This window comes from Salminus brasiliensis, chromosome 6, assembly GCF_030463535.1.
Source record: "Salminus brasiliensis chromosome 6, fSalBra1.hap2, whole genome shotgun sequence".
Taxonomy (NCBI): domain Eukaryota; kingdom Metazoa; phylum Chordata; class Actinopteri; order Characiformes; family Bryconidae; genus Salminus; species Salminus brasiliensis.
This window is the reverse complement of record NC_132883.1, coordinates 4,776,489-4,790,062: the sequence shown is the minus strand read 5'-3', so window position 1 is coordinate 4,790,062 and position 13,574 is coordinate 4,776,489. Positions and strand designations below refer to the sequence as shown.

At 43.8% G+C, this 13,574-nt stretch overlaps 1 protein-coding gene across 2 annotated transcripts in view; it reads left to right on the top strand.

Moving 5' to 3' along the window:
- Positions 1–13,574, top strand: part of ccdc120a (coiled-coil domain containing 120a) — an 85,789-nt gene that overhangs the window by 25,793 nt on the left and 46,422 nt on the right. The window lies entirely within an intron of this gene.

Below are 13,574 nucleotides of genomic sequence, written 5' to 3'. Positions count from 1 at the left end.
ATTCTTAGACCTCCCCCTGACTGTGATTGGTCCTTGTGATTGCTTAGATTGCTTTGAGACCTCCCCCCAGACTGTGCTGTGTTCTAATTACCTATCCCTTGACCATGATTGGTGTTAATGACCACCTTCTTTGATGTGAAACTCCCTTCCTCCAACTGTGACTGATCCTAAGTACTGCTCGGAATTGTTTTTGGGAACTCCCCCAGATTGTGATTGGTCATTATCACTGCTTAGTTGGTTTCAAGACCTCCCCCTGACTCTGATTGTCCTGAGACCTCCCCCTGACTAACGACCACCTCCTTTATTCTGAGACCTCCCTCTGACTGTGATTGATTCTAATCACTGCTTAGTTTATGTTGAGGCTTCCCCCAGACTGTGGTTGGTTCTAATCACCCCATTGTTAGTTCCAAGACCTCCGCCTGACTGTGATTGGTTCTGAGAAACTCCCTCAAAGTGTCTGTTTCTGTTGTTTGATCCCATTCATTTGTTTAGGACACTTTGAAGTGACTGATGTTGAAAGCTTCATTTGAAAGACCTCGGTATAAGATATCCAGCGTAGGCTTCATTAATTCCATTTGGACCACACTGTGCTGCATCTAAATATTCATCATCTGAATATTCACTGGCTGGGTGAAGTGTAGCCTTGGGTGCGTTTAGTGCTGCGCTGTGCTGACAGCTGTCTAATGATATTGCTTCTTCATTTAATCAACTGGCTATCTAACAAAGCCATTTAGTTCACTGAGAGATGTACCGGCAGCTCTGGGACCTTCTGGATTTAGGCCCAAATTCTAATAAGACAGAAGCCTGGTAGAGCGTACGTTCTCATTTACGCAAGCTTGAACATGTTCTTACTGACTTTACACAACAACTACAAAACCCAAAAGGTTCGACAGTACCTGAGGTGAGAGCGTACGGGCTGAGGGTCTTGAAGGTGCCAAAATAAATGGTGTTAATTACTATCCAACAGAGTTAACTTTGAAATCCTGGGGAGTAAATTCAACACTAGCAGTAGGCGGTCTTACAGCCTACTCATTACCATCTTCCAGCAAGAGGAAAAATGGAGTTGTCAAACGTTGCCCTGCGCCGTCAACCAGAGTGTTCGAAAAAAAAGACTCCATTCAGTCATTCGGCGATTCCCTAGTCAACTCACAGCAACTGCGGGAACATCATCCAACAGCCTAATTTATTCAAAGTGCTTTGAACTGCAAGCAGCTTAAGATTTGCCTTTTTCACTTTTGCCTGTGAAAGGCTAGACTGCTTTTGCTGTAATGAGCCCCGGCTCCTAAGCTGGATGTCATGAGCCATTGTGAAGGGACAGTAAGCTAAAGTGGGACTAGCCTCTTTTTCTTGCAGAGCTTTGTTGTGGGATCTAACAGCATGACTTCCGTTTTATGGCAGAGCCCTGCGGAATATGTAATCGCTAAATACTATTGTACATGCCTTTCATATATTCCATTTCAAAGAGAACAGTCCAGTATCGGCCGCATTATGAGGAAATCTGCTTTTCCACCGGACAGTGCGGCTTGACTCAGGACTGCTACTAATCTGAATCCAGAGCTATCCGTACCCTGGTACCTGTGTCTGTTTCCTATTGCAGGACAATAGCCATGGAAGTAGTAGGGGTTGTCTATTGTGTAGCCCCCCCTCATGCCACCAAAATAGCTCAGAACCATCGAGGCATGGACTCTATGAACTTTTTCTTTTTTCATCAGGAGTGAGTGCAACTGTGGCTTTTCTGTGGGATCAGACTAAACGTGCTAGCCCTCACTCCTCCGTAAGAAGATCAGTGAGTCTTGGGCATCCGTGAACCTGGTTGTCCTTCGTCGGTTCTGACCACTGGAGATGGAGATGGAGATGCTCTGACCCAATGGCTCAGATTGTCACCTGCTCCCAACACAACACCTTCAAGAACTGACTGTTCACTTGCTGCCTAATAGATCCTGTAGACCCACCCCTTTGACAGGTGCTATCAGTGTTATTCACTTCACCTGTCAGTGGTTTTAATGTTATAGCATGTGGATGAAGGCATTCAGCTAGTTGACGTTGTACCCATCCCATGCCTAATGCCAAGAGGGGTATAAAGAGGGGTATAAGCCCCCCCCAGCATTGAGCTGTGGAGCAGTGGAAGAACTGTGCTCTCTGGAACGATGTTTGGAGCTTTATCCAATACTTTTGGGATAAGTTTAGAAATTGAGGGTGAGGTGGGGTGCTGATGATCCAACAGCATCCTAACACTCTTGTCGCTGAATACAATCAAATCCTCACAGCAATCCTCCTCCAAAATCAAGTAGAAAGTCTTCCTCCCTGGACAGCAGACACAATTACCCCAGCAAAGGCAGGATAAACTCCCCCCACATTTTTTAATACCCTTGATTATTGAAGAAACAATGCAGGTGCAGGTGTCCCAATACTTTTGTCCATATAGTGAATAGCATACCTTGCCAAAAGCCTCCAAGACTCGAAGCACTCTTGAGCTATTGTGTAACTAATGAAACTCCATAGTAAACCATAAGGCCATATATGTAGTAATTATATATTAAGGACATGTATTATGATATGATACACTTTATTAATTATTATCTTATTAATCTCCATGGTAACAAAGTAGAGCAGCAAAAGAATGCAGCAGTGCCAGTTAGCATGATGTCATACTCCGTGGCAGTGCCAGCTTTCACACACTGTTAGTCACGTTAGTGGTTTCTGGTTAAACTACATTTCCACAGGGTGAAGTAACCCCTGGGTGGAGCGTTATAGTGTGGGCAGTCATTAGTCAGAGTTTTCCCTATATTTGGACGGTCAACACTGAGTTACATTACATGTCCAAATGTTTGTGGACACCTCTCCTAATGAATGCATTATGAATGCATTCACCTCATTTCTGACACAGATGTGCAAATGCACACACACACACACATACACACACACACAGCTTGTCTAGTCGCTGTAGAGAAGTACTGCCAATAGAATAGGACTCTCTGGAGCAGATAACATGACACGAACCTATTTGCACCATGCTGCCTAATGCCAGGCATTAAGCTATGGAGCAGTGGAAGAACTAAGTTCTCTGGAATGAGCTGGGGTTTGAGGATGAGGTGGGGTGGCGATCATCCAACAAGATCCTGATCTCTCTAATGCTCTTGTCGCTAAATGCAATCAAATCCTCACAGCAATGCTCCTCTAAAATCTAGTACAAGGCATTGCCTGGACAGTAGAGACAGTTACTCCAACAAAAGCAGGTCAACTCTTTTAATACCCTTAATTTCAGAAGAAGCAGTGAGTGAGCAAGGTGTCCAAATACTTACCTAATACTGCACATATTCCATATAGTGTACCAGTGCAGGGAAGCGCTTTCACAGGATCCCCATTGCCCACATATTATTTGGGATTTGGGTGGTGGACCATTCCCAACACCTCAGTGTCACTGACACACAGTAGTAGTGTGTGTGTGTGTGTGTGTGTGTGTGTACTGGCACGAGTGCTGCTGGGGTTTTTACACGTCAGCATTACTGTTGGGTTGATAATAGCCTGGAAAATTCAGCCGAGAGTGACCATGTGGTGGACTGACCACGGATGATGGCCTGCAGAACTGTTTTAACTGTTCGTCAACAAATTGGGCTACAGTCTCGAACTGTACGCCGGCTACAAGGGTGGGATTTCCAATAAAGTGGCCAGTAAGTAACAGTGATTGTTCTACTGTCTGAGAGCTGTTCCTGTATACAAGCTCAGAGAGTAAAGTGCAGGCACTGACTCAGGATTTTGAAGGAAGTGGAGGAAGCTTTGCTGAGGGGCGTTCAGATGACTTTGGGTTTGGGTTTCCTGCTGGAAGGAAATACAAGTCTAACACCACGACTCTCTGACCTGGCCTACAAGTCAGCCCACTCCGAGCCTACCTCCATTACTCAGTGGGTAACGTCATGGTAATAACAGACGCAAACACCTGGCTCTCACAGAACAACCACTGATCTAGGATCAGCTCTTGATCTCATAATTATATTCATTTAGGGCAGTGGTTTCCAGTCCCAATCCTGGTACCCAGTGCCATGTGCAGTTCACCGCTTTCCCTGCATGAAAACAACATGCCGGTTTATCACCAAGGCCTTCGTGAGTTGAGGTTGGTGTACTAACGCAAGCAAAAACATCACGTGTTTATCGAGAGACCCTTGTTGGGGGGCTGTACTTTAGATGGGCTAGTTCTCAGCTCTCGGTGTAAGCTGCTTCTCTGATGTCGCCACCAACAGGGGGTCAATAGTGCATACAATTCAATGATCCAGTGACCTTCTATACCACTCTTCCCATCACTTTTTAAGAGTTTAGGCCTTTTTAGAGATCCAGCTTTTGAGATTTCATCTGTAGCCCCATTAGAATCCCCTGCAGCCCCAAGTTTGAGAACCTCCACCCTCTACAAGCCTTAATTTCCACGCCAGTCGCTTGCTGGAGGCTTCTGGATCCATTTACTTTCACGTATGCTAATGCTTTATCCTAAAAGTGCCCAAGAATATCAAGCTGTATTTCGCTTGGCGTAGTTGAATAGTGAGAGTTTGGTACGTGGACTTACTGTAAACTTAAACAACAACCCGCCCACTAATGATCGCTTTAGTCAGACCTGTCGAAGCGGTAAAACGTGGCATCATCTTAAGGAGAATATGGAGGTGTTGAAACTAGAGAGCAGCTCATTGCCTCCAGAGTCCGCTAGGTATGGGAATACGGGTTGCTACGTGAACCAGGCCTCGAGACCGCGGCTTTTTACTGTGAAGGGAAGCTCAAATTCGGTACACGACAAAGTCCGAACTGTCAGATCCAAATTGGCTGTGTGACTTTGCGATGTTGTGCGACATTACCGAACATCTTGCCCAACTGAATTTAGAAGCTTCAGGGACACAAAGAAGTCATCACGCAGATGTCCAACATGATTTCCTGTTTGTCAGAGCATCTCAGCCTCATTTCCCGGCAGTTTTTCATGTGTTCAGTTGGCTACCAAACTGAGCCGGTTCATGAATGAGTTTGATCGACGCTTCTGAGACTTTAGAGCCCAGCAGTCAGGCTTTGCCATCCTTTCAACACCGACGTCTTCACTGCGCCCCAACACCTTCAGATGTCTTTGATGATATTTTTCTTTATTCTCTTGGATAGTTTCATCGTGGATTGATGGAGTAATATGAGTTTCTTAACCTATGACATATGAACAGGATTTATGTTAACAGAGCAACAAGCAAACATATTTTTACATCTATGCAAATATTTATAAGTTGACTAAGTAATAAATTCAGAGTTATTTAACATTAAGGAGTACTTACATTTATTCTACATAACATTTGGTTACATTTAGTCACATTTATACTGTCTTACAGTTACATCTGGCCCTTTGAGGGCAACCATTATGCTGATGTGGCCCTCTGTGAAAATGTCTGAGTTTGACACCCCTGTTCTAGCCCATCAGCTTTACCATCTCCTCTCCAATGTTTCCCTCTGCTCCCTAAAAACCAAACTGGACTACCTCAGCTGAGCGGAACTGGAGCTGAAGCGAGAGGGTGCACAGCTAAAAGCTAATCTCTTCAGCTTGCTATATAGAGAGGACAAAAAGAGAGGACAGCAGCACTATCCGGTAGGACTCGTGGAATCATTTCAGCGCTATTGTTACAGTGGGGAAACTAGGCAATGCAATGTGGCTTCAGTAAGCCCGTTGTAGTGCTGTAAACCAGCCAATAACAGCAGGGCTTATTGTTTATTATTTTTTAGTATTTTTTAGTCTATATAATTAACTATTTTACTATGTAAAATGAAAATCTGTATGTTTGGTAAAATAACAGGGTGGTAAATCGGCTTCTGAGCACTTTTCGCCCCAATGAAAGTCAAATACTAATATATCTATTATATAATATAATATATATTATGTTATATTTATACATCAAAGAAAAACTTAAAATACTAAATAAACGCATTATTCAGCACTTTAAGATTAAAGAAGTATGCCTTCTTCTCATAACAGCAGATGCCAGTGATAAAACCGTTCAATTCAATAACTGAAGAGATGCAAATGCACTAAAAAAGTGATGCACAATGTGTTTCTAATTCCCATATAAATAAAATATGACATCAACACATTTCATTTAGTCTTTGATGTGTTTAGTGCTGATGTAATATATTATTAATGTCCGCATTATGCCCCTTTTAAGATCGAGTGGATTCAGTACTCTGAGTGCTACACATTTTTCCACTGCGTCCGTCGGGTTGGCATGGCCGTAAAAATGTGAGTCCTCCGCTCTCCTCCTTGCGAGTCCGAACAAGCTGTGGATTAGTGCGGAGGGGGCGAGGGGGGTCTAGTTCTGCAAGCGTTTTTGTCGGATTACAGGACTCTCAGCCAACTGGCAGTAAATGAAAGGTGCAGCGCTAAACGTGTCAGGATCAGCTGTTAGCCTGAGATCTCCCCGCTGCCATCTTTAAGAGATCTGTTCTTCAGCCCTTTGTGCTGCTGGCTCTCATGCAGCTATTGTCGTAAGCCCTATAAACGTCAGGTGCTGTTACAGAATGCGCACATTGTTCTGTAGCTCCTTTTCGGCCCATGAATCAGACGGTGAGAACACTCAGAGTGTTTCTCTGGGCACTTAATCCCTACCCATACAACCCAGTACAGCATTGTAATTGAGCAACAGAACAGGAGAAGCAGAGCGTTGCTGTGAACAGCATGGTGCTGAGCGTGGAGCTTTATAGCCGCAGTGTTATTTATGGTAGCATGCAAGCTCGAGTGCGCTGTGTTTTGCTTGTCTGCAACTGTCCAAAGAGAAAAGGAGGGAATGCAGAGAAGCCTTGGGAATTTCTTCCAAAAAAAGTAGTTCTGCGGTGCGACCACTGTTGTTACTTAGCAACCGGTGGTCCAGATTTGTTAAAAGTACACATTAAAATGCATCTCTTCCTGTCTATTAGTTATAGTTTCATGAACTAGTGGGTCTATTTTAGCTGCAACCCCCTCTCTCTTTACATCCCACTCTCATTTCATAGAGCTGCTAGATTGTATTAGTCGCAAACAAGCGCCAAACTGCTAGTTATGATAAGTGGCTAACAAACATGCAGAAAACATGGCATTATTGGCCTTAAATGAAGCAAAAAACTATTTTGCACACCTACCCATCCTGTACTCTATCCTGTATTCTGTGGTTGGTGTGGCGCACCAGATAACACCACTACCAGCCAGTGAGCAACCACACCATATGCAACCACACCATATGCAACCACACCATATGGGAGACTGGGGTTCGATTCCTGGTCTGGGTGGCTATGCTGCGCTACACCAATATGAGTCCTTGGGCAAGACTCCTAACACTACACTGGCCCTTCTCTGTAATACGAGTAACCTTGTAAGTCGCTCTGGACATGCAACACCCCTGACACTAGTGAGGGCGAGACCCCCTCCAACACCTCCGCTGATGCAACACCAGCCTGATGGTTGCCACCAACCAACAGGCTCTTATTGCTCTGACGCACCGGCTAGCAGCCGCCAGTAACAGCCAACGCAGCACTAGAGTAATGTGGGGGGGAGAGGGTCATCTACCCACCCTAGAGAAAGCAAGGCCCCGGCTGCCGATGGCTACCAGCATAATCGGGATTCGAACCAGCAAACACCTGATAACAGTGACAGCGCCTTATTCTGCTGGACCACCCAGGTTTTTTTTTTTTTTTTTTAAGATTATTAGCCAATCACTTCATTCCTGAGAGTAGCCCCGCCTTCTTAAGACAGAGTAAAGTTAGAAACTGATTCTGGGGGGGAAATAAAAAATGGGCCAGTATTAGCACAGAGAAAAACGAACTGTTGGATTTTGGAGACACTGGAGATGGAAAGACAGTTTAGGGGAGGAAAACGAGGTGGAAGACGGGCTGTTTTGGCATTAAAACATAGGGGGATGGGCGGAGCTACACATTATACTTAAACCAGCCAGCAGAGGCGCTAGACCTGTGGTTGCTTTACTTTGGAGAGGTGTTGTGCTGTCCATGATTCTACAGTCATTGGTAGGAAGCCGTGTGGTAGAGGGTTAGAAAACATTTGCTTCCTTTTGCTTTCACATGTTTCATAAGATATTTAATAACTGAAGCCTCGACTTGCAGGAAATAAAGCTGTTTAAAGGCTAAGGGTTGTGTAGGACGTGTAGGATGCTAAATTAAAAGCATGGGTGAGTAGTGATGGCCAGATTTCATCATTTGTCCATCATTTTCACCACCTTCTTATATGTTTGAAATGTTTGCCCAATACTGTGATAACCCTGAGGCCGTGAAACATCCCTAATGATGAGTTATAAAACCCTGGGTTGAGTGCATTTTAACCAATGAGACTGTGTGGTTGGAAATAACTGTTGCATAAAGGTAATTAAAGTCCATTACGCATAATAATTGTTTGGGTGTTCATAATCCAGCCTGGGCCTGCAGTACAGATAATTATGTCTGTTCTGCTTTGATTCTGTTGTAGCTTCAGCCAGTCCTGAGGGCTATTCCCAAAACAGGGAAAATCTCACTTAGCCTGCAACGGTTTAGCGACAGGATGCAAGCAGCCAGTGTGTAATGCTCACATATGGAGTTGATATCAAACACCCACACCAAGAACAGGCTGGTGTTTGTTCTCTAGGCGCTTCCAATTTGTCACCGGACAGCCAGAGGGAGCGGAAGAGAGGACGGAGAGAAAACAGAGAGAGAGAGAGATCTTCCCCCATATTGTGGATTTGTGGAGCAAATGTTAGGGTTAGGCGTAGGGTCACTCCTGAGAGGCGTTTGTGGCCTTGGCTAATACTAAACACCTGTGAGAAAGAGGCGGGGGTGGAGAGGGCCTTATGCAACGATTTGTTAAACAGATGGTAAATAACCCAAACGTCTCCATTTGGCTCGCAGTCACCTCGGCTCAGACCCTCCCCAACCCCTTCTCTCTCTCCTGCTGTCTGACTTAAAGGCACAGGGAGGAATATCTTCATTTCTAGTGTAAGAGTGTCGCTGGGCCTTGACCAGCAGTGTGGCCTGATTGCACTAAACTGAGGCAGGTGGGCAGGTTGGGGGGCTGTGCCAGTTTGCCAACTCAGGACCCACCGTCCTGTATGAAGAAATTATACACTGGTTCTTTATATGTGCGATATTAAGTTCCTACATGGGATTTATTACCCTAGCATATATCTATACAACTGAAACATGTAGCTATACAGTGGGATTCAAAAGTTTGGACACCCCCTGTGAATAGTTAGGCAGAGCGTAAAAAATGGAGCAGAGGTTTGGACACCTTGCATGGTCAGCACCTAGTATCACTCCCTTTGAGCGAGTATCACAGCTTGTCGATGCTTTTTGTAGCAGCTGAGAATCTTTCCGCTCTTGTTTGGTGGATTTACGCCTTTCTTCCTTTCGAAACCCTTCTTGGGGCCCTTCCTGCTCTGCCCTTTTAAGGTCTATCCACAGATTTTAGATGATATTTAGGTCAGGGGGCTGTGAGGGCCACAGCAAAAAACTTTAACTTGCGCTTCTGGTGGTAGACTAGAAGGACAAAAGTATTGGGACATACCTCGAATTGAAGTGTATAAAACCAAGCACCTAGCAATGCAGTTTGCCTCTACACACATTAGAGAATGAATGGGTGGTTAAACTGTCTGTTTATCAGTACAACAAAGATGGTGTGGCAGGCTTTCTTGTCCAACCTAACTGTCTGACCTCATAATTGCTCTTCTGGATGAATGGGCAAAAGCTTTCCACACTCCAAAATCTTCCCAGAAGAGTGGAAGCTGTTAAAGCTGCAAAGGGGGACCAAATACATATCAGTGCCTATGGATTTGGAATGGGAAGACATAAATGTCACAGCTCCTGTAAGTATAATGTCTAGGTGTCCCAATACTTTTGTCCATATAGCGTGAGCTGTTGTGGATTTTGAGATGTGTTTAGCATCATTACTGAATCATCGCACACAAAACGTTCTGAAATATTCTCTAATAGGTGGACGGACACCAAGTGACAAACTGGTATCTATTATTATTATTAATATAGATATATATTATTATATATTATAATATATTATATATATTATTAGATTAATATAATAATTATTATTATTATTATTTTCTCAGTTTTGGGTACTGCCAATTAACCCATTCGTTCATGCTCCCAACACTAGGAGGGTACAGAGACTTAACGCACTTCTTCTCCGATACACGCAAAGCCAGGCCCTGCCTCTTTTCCAACTGCCACTGATGCAGCATCGCCAGGCAGCCGCCACGCTCGGAGGAAAGCGCCCCAGCTTCACCACACCAGCTAATAGACACTTGTGCCGGTCAGTATCGCTTAATGATGAGGGGAGAGAGCGCCACCTACCCACCCGGAAAAAGCACGGCCAATTGTGCTCTCTCAGACTCTGGCTGCTGGTGGCAAAGCGGCATGGCTCGGGGGTTGGAACTCAAGACCTCTGGGCAGCCATAATGGCAGCGTAATAGACTGCTGAGCTAAATGGACAAAAGTCAGACTGTTTTTAATTGTAGATATAATATATATATTATTGCTGTCACTCAAAAACCTTGTATCTCCAAAATGTCACCTCCCTTTTAACCCTGTTATCATCTGTCATCGCTGGCTCCACTTATCACAGGGGGGGAAGCAGAAGCCACACAAACTCCAGCTCAATGTCCCCTGAGTTCTCCCCCCTCTCTTACAGTCTTAAGCTGAAGGCATCGTCTGAACAGGCAAAATGGTATTAAGGCTATTACACCTACACTTTATTCGAATATTATTTAATTGTAATTATTTTGAAGATTATTTTGAAGATCATTTTGAAGTCCGTTTTCTGTCCTATTGCTCCAATACCTTACGACGTTCCTGTAATTGCTCGACTGCAGACGGCGCAGAGGCAGGGGTCTGAGGTGTGTTGTGGGAGGTGAGGGGTTGTTTAGGGTCGGCACTGTGATGTGATGGGTTTGTGATTGATGGCTGAATGGTGGAGTCCTGAAACAGCAGGGAACCCTTCTCTCCCTCTCCTTCTCACCGTCTCTGTCTCCGTCTCTGTGGGAATGTTCTCCCGTGGCTGTGGAGAATTCCAGGAAGGGGCCGGAGATGCACTCTGTTCTGCTCTCCAGCTGAACTTCCCCCCATTCAAATCCACACGCTCAAATTAAACTGCAGCGCTGCTCCCTGATGATGCAAAGCCCAGATGACCAAACCTTTAAGCTACCAGCTAGCAGGCTAAACCACCGCCACGGTGACTAACAGGACACAGGACATAGGACACAGGCCACGGCACAATTGGACGCTGGAGGGTGGTTGAGGGTGATGGTAATAAATACGTGCCGTAAAGCCAGTGGATGAGAGATGAACATGTTCCAGCGATTGATTAAAGGCAGCAAAGCTTAGCCTTCTTTAACCCTCCATCATATGTAAGCCCAAAATCTTGGCTTCTAGTGTTTACAAGAAAGAGAGGATTACTCACGCTGAAAGGGTTGGTGCACATTCATGTTTGTAGAGTTTATGGTTGAAAACGGTGCTAAAAGAAAGGATATATATCGGCAAATTATCTATCAAAATCTAGTCGAAATTCACTAGATGGACAAATGTTTGTGGACACCCTTCTAATGAATGCATTCAGCTATTTCAAGTTGCTGAGACAGATGTGCAAATGCACACAAACACACGCACACACGGCTTGTCTAGTCCCTGTAGAGAAGTACTGCCAATAGAATAGGACACTGTGCCTAATGCCAGTCGTGGGCTTGAGGGGTAGAAAGCCCCCCAGAATGAAAAAAACTGTGTTTTCTGTAATGATGGTTGGTGTTCCATTCAATGCTAGTTGAGGATGAATCGCTGAATGCAATCAAATCCTCACAGCAATGCTCCTTCAAAATCTCATAATAGCTTATTTCCTGGACAGTAGAGACAGTTACTCCAGCAAAAGCAGGATTGATGCTTTTTAATCCCCTTGATTTCAGAAGAAACGATGAATGAGCAGGTGTCCCAATACTTTTGTCCTAGTGTACTAGTGTAAATAATATTTCACATTTTGAGAATTCTAAAAAGCTACTTAATGGCTTAATGGCTACTTCTTGGCATTTTTACTTGTTTTAAGTCACTTTATCCAGTGAAAGTGTCTTAATCTTTTGCCAGAGCGTGTTGCTTGCCAGTAGAATCAGACCATTTATCCAGATATCTGATATTTAAATTAATATTAAAAATAAGTTAAACATATTTCAATATAAACTGGCTTGACTTTATAACCTTTGGTTGAAAACGTGAAGAAGTTCTCTCTGTTCCTGACCTGTTTCGCCAAGGACAAGGCTGGCGAAGGCTGGTTCTCCTGTGTCTTTGAAAATTTGATGTGGTCAGTCGTAGGATATTGTTACGTGCTTGCAGGCCAAGATTTACATCTGAAACCTTCCTGAAGCAGACTGGACATGATCAATCAGAGTTGATTTCAGGACACAACATGTTCTTATCAATAACATTACTATCAATGTGTGGCAGAACAAAGGCCTCTTAATATGCCGCTAGCCATTGTGGACAATACCGGCTACCCCCTGCATTCAACACAGTGGACAGTGGTGGTGACCTCCAGCCTCCTGAACTGTGCTGTATTCCATAACCTGCTACTGTTATGACACTTTACACTATGTCATTGTCATTATACACATTATAGAGTACTATAGGCAGATAGTAGGTATACTACTTTATTAATAATCACTGAGGATGACACTACCTCATGCTATCCAGTAAATGGTATGGAAAATATATGTAGCACATCCTAGCCAAGTTCTTAACTTGAGGACATACCCCGCAGGCACCAGGCATCAGTTGGACGTCAGAAAGACACTGGACGTTGGGCAGACATCGAATTTTAGTTCAAAATAAAAATCAGCTAGAAGTCAAATTGGTTTCACGTGAATTTTGCAAACTTAACACCATGACTTAAAACCAGCAGCGTATCCCTTGCAACTTAACGTTGGTATTTTACGTCAATATGAAGCTGACATGCAGCAAATCATCTATCAAAATCTACTCAAAATACACTATATGGCCAAATGTTTGTGGACGCTTTTCTAATAAATGCTGTCAGATTTCCCCAACAAGATTATCCCTTGCAGCTAAACGTTGGTATTTTACATCTATATGAAGTTGGCATGCAACACATGGCAGATGTTGGATTTTGGTTAGTTAACATAACAGCTGTCGTCACTATTCTTCATCCAATTGACATTAAACCAGATTACAGCATCTCTGGACATTGGTGGCCAGCAGGATAGGTATCGAATATGAATGATGTGACTGTATGAAGCAATATATAGTATTATTATGATTATTCTATTATGATATTATGATTATTTTGCACACCTGAGCAGTAAAACAGCCTTATATCGTGGCTCTGTGACATTTATCTGTAATTTTATAACATCAGAAAGACATTGGACGTTGAGCAGACATTGAATTTTAGTTCAAAATAAAAGTTTCATGTGAATTTTGCTTACTTAAAAATCCCTTGCAACTAAACGTGGGCCTGCGGCATACGCGGCATGCGGCAAATCATCATCATCATCATCAAAATCTAGTCGAAATACACCATATGGCCAAATGTTTGTGGACGC